Below are 4,548 nucleotides of genomic sequence, written 5' to 3'. Positions count from 1 at the left end.
TGATTGTCAATTTTTTCGTGTGCCTTACGCTGTTCCATCAAGTCTTAAACCTTTTATGTGATCTAGTGATTTTTTGTTTCAGATTTCAACGATTGGAGGATTGTTTTACCAATTATTTACAAGATTTTTCTTTAATTTAGTCCATGTCTTCTACGTCTTTATTTGGACCAAATAAATCTTTATTTGGACAAAAGAAAAGGTTTTAGAATTTTCAGGTTACAGCTAAGGGAAGCAACAACCGGATTATAATCAGAACCAATATCGGCGCCGGGATACAAAACACACACACACACACACCCATACACATATGTTATTGTTACTACAATATAAAATATACAAACAAATAAAATAGTCGTAGAATTTATTTAACGTAAGCGAGTAATATCGCTTAACGTAACATCACGCTCAATGTTTTATTATTATCTTTTGATTTCTTTGGATTTTTATAAAAGAATAATTGTTACCAATCAAATGATGCTTAAGATACTAAAAACAACAATAAGAACTGATAAAATAAAAATAAATATACTCAGATGTATAATTGACCGATACTATCGAATAATTATAATATGTAAATGTACCAGTAACAATAATATAAGATTTTTAATTAACATGGTTATTTTTATAACTACAAGTATTTAAAACGGAATATCTATTTATATAATCTCGTGAACAAAACATTCGTAGATAATGTCGAAATATCGAGCTCCACCATATAAAAATAACAAACATGGTAAATATCCGGTTTTATATACTTGTAGTAACAATAATATTATTTGATAATCATTTTTGTCCTTGATGTCTGCCTCATCGATTTTCTTTGTTGAACTGACTTGTTGAGTTTATTTGGAAATCTATGTTCAAAAGGCATTTTTGTATGAATACATAAAAAAAACTGCTACATTTTCCGCATTGAATTTAATGAAATGATAGTTTCATCGCACATGTGCATACACGTTTTTAAACAAAAAATAAAAAACGGATTCTAAATATAAATATACTTGATTTGACTAGGCTTTTAATTTTTTAAATCGTAATCTCTCAGAATTTGTTTTAAATGTAAAGTTACCACTGTCTTGAAATGTAGAAGAACCGTCAACAAACTCAGTAGTTACTGTTTTCTAAGATTTAAATAACAAAGTTGTCAAACAAATTTCATTAAATTTATATGATCGGCCTTGGAGGCAAGTATTTGCAAATCGTTTGGCTATTTTATTTTTTTACAGTCTATTGATGGTGGATTTAATGCACATTCTTTTATTAGTTTTATAAAAAAGATAGATTTTAATTCTATCCGCCATATGAAAAAAAAAACATGAAGTAATTTTGTTCACCAGTTCCCTCACTATGTTAGCTCAGTAAAAGAACAAATATTGTTGCTTTCCGGTCGTGTCAGATTTGCTTTTCCATTAGATCATGAGAGGAAAGGAATAGAGAGTACGCTTGGGTTTGCTTTACAAGCTTATGCACTAAAATGTCTTGCACAGTTGATTAGTCTTTGTGGAGAAAAGCCTCGGCTGACATTATTCAAATTGATACAAAATATTGCCTGATAGTGAACTAACACGTTTTTTTGTGAGATCTAGGTACTTTAAAGCAGTTCCGCTAAGATTTCTGATTTTTTGTTTATATTTTCGAGTTGTAGAGTAGAGTAGTAGAGAATTGCTTTAGCGTTAGATTTTGTAAAATATATTTTCAATTAAATTAGGTTAAATAATTTATACGGATGACGAAATATGATTCCATTGGATCATATAAACTTTCGATTGAATGAATTTCGCACTTAAAGATTATTATATAAAAAAAGATCGACTTAGTGAAATCGTTACATCTAAATAAAGTAATCCAACACTTGTCTATTCATGTAACGTCTGACAATGGGTCAAAATTAAAGGCCCTTTTTATATCATCCGCTTCGAGGTGATCACAAAGTAGGAATACACAGAATGACGTCACAGTAAATATACACCTATATATATATGTATATATATCATCAACGATTATTGTGATTTTGAGAAGATACAGGGAAAACATAAATACGGATTAAGGATAAAGTTGTAACATCATGTTTCTGCCTCCTCAAGGTCAGTACTTCTTTTTTCATATTAGTTTCTGTAATATAAATAGGTATATAAATAGTTTTAGATTTGCCAACTTTTTTATGATGATACTTTAACCTGATGATTTGTAAATATTCCTTATCCAATGCGCTATCTACCTTGGGAAGATGTAGACTAAGATGTGTGTGACAAGGGTGACTAGCTTCCTTGTGCCTGAAACTTGCCGCCTCACTCACTCCTTAAACCGGAACACAATAATACTAAGTATACTTTTTGGTGGTATATTTGATGAGTGGGTGGTGCCTACCCAGACGGGCTTGCACAAAGATCCAATTCAAAGAAGAAGAAATGTGTTATTATTTAATTAAAATGTTACGTTTATAAAAAAAATATGAATTAGGTGTATTGCTTAGTACAAAGATTGTATGGATTATATAAATATTGAGGTTAGTACTCGTTGATTTTTATACCGGATAAATAATTTTAATTGTCATACCTTATTTATTTAAAGGGATTAAAAGAATAAATAATTAATTTATTGCTGGTTTTTTTCTAGTGCGAACCAAGTTTTGTAAGAGCCTCCTTGAATAAAGTATATTTTGTTTTGACTAATAATACAGGAAATCGAGGAATCTGAATCAGTTGGCAAACAAAGCGAGTATATCAGTGAACACGAGTCTAGACAACGCAGCACGATAGAGGCAATGACCTCTCCATACAGAGCAAACAATACCGAACAAATGTTATATTAAAGCAAATCAAGCGCTTTCTGTGGAAAGTATGGAATGGAATAGTCGCTGCAACTTTTCGCTTTACGATTCAGTATTAATTGGATAAAATATTTTTAAATAACAAGTAGCTCTCTCTGTTTGTTTTGTACAGACATATTTATATATATATATTGATTATTAGTTAAATCAATTATAGGTAACGATATGTTTGGAAGTTCATCTCAGACTTCTCTTGTAGTAATCTATATGTCATCTAAATTAATTCGCTATTAATCAAATAGAATTAAATATTTATATCCATAAAATATTCCTATCATATTGTTAGCAAATTATATTTATGGTGTGACCAGATTAAAATATTAAATATAATTTAATTTTCATGTCTTTATCAATAAAACTAATTGTTTGTTGGTTTGAGATGAGAGTAGCTTATGTCCTTTACTGGGTCTCAAACTATTTTTTTTTATGTAATTTTGTTTAGAATTTTGTTTAACAGTTTAAGCATGAGGTAACAAAGTCACTTTCGTTATTATAATATTAGTATATATGTTATTATAAGAATTTATAACATTAAGTGCTTAAATATATATAAAAATATGAATTAAAAACAGTTACTGTACAAATCCTGACCGCGTGGAATTGTGGCAAGAATGCTAGCAGCATTTCATTTATTTATATATGTTTGGGTTTTAGCATTAGTATTAACAGCCTGTAAATTTTCCCACTGCTGGGATAAAGGCCTCCTCTCCCTTTGAGGAGAAGGTTTGGAGCATATTCCACCACGACGCAATCAGACACACATTAAGCACATGAAAATTCAGTGGTGCCTGCCTGGGTTTGAACCCGAAATCATCGGTTAAGATGCACGCATTCTAACCACTGGGCCTCGGTTTGGGTTTTAAAGCAATAATATTTTTTATTATGTTTCATTGCAGTCATATTATATTTCGTTATTTTAATGTCTTACAGCATTATGCTTTGAGGTAAATTACCCGATACCCATAATCACAAATGCATCAATTTAAAGTAAATAAATTATTGACTGTTGCTTCTCAATACATAAAGAATAATGCGGAAGAATATTAAAGTTTTTGCTAGAAAATGTGACACACATAACTTTGGTAATAGAAACGTTCCAAAACTCGTCCCTCTTATTACCCAACTGTAAAGCCTCCGTCTGTATAAACAAATGAAAAAAGAATTTAGTGTAACGTTAGTGTACAAAAGGTTATAACACAATTAGCAAGTTAATGGATGAAACGATTGCCTCCTGGCTATTTCTTTGTTATATCGAGAATTGTAAGCAATTAAAAAACAACATAAAAACATCTCGCTGAGTTTCTTTCACGAGTTCTCGGGTCAGAGTATTTTATTTTCCGACCCGGTATAAAGTAAAAGTACTCTGACTATCAATAAGATTTTAGAATTATTATTAAATCTTATTGGTGGAATGGAGAATTATTAATGGAATAATACATTTATTTGCGTCGATATTAGTAATAATTGGTGTGTTACTGGTTAAAGGGTTAGTGAGCCAGTCAAACGCCAGGTGCAATCGACGTAACATATGAAGGATGTGAAAAATGGTTAATATTTTTTACAGCCATTGCTAATGTCTTTCACTCATACCATACCTACTCATACACATTTGCACGTTCGCCTATCTATAAGGTAAAAAAAAAACAATACATGCATTAGTATACGTATATTATAGGTAGTTACATTAATTATATTTAATTTAATCTATAAAAAAAATA

The sequence above is a fragment of the Vanessa atalanta genome, chromosome 9, assembly GCF_905147765.1.
Source record: "Vanessa atalanta chromosome 9, ilVanAtal1.2, whole genome shotgun sequence".
Classification (NCBI taxonomy): domain Eukaryota; kingdom Metazoa; phylum Arthropoda; class Insecta; order Lepidoptera; family Nymphalidae; genus Vanessa; species Vanessa atalanta.
The sequence above is the reverse complement of the archived record's forward strand: the minus strand, read 5'-3'. Positions refer to the sequence as shown.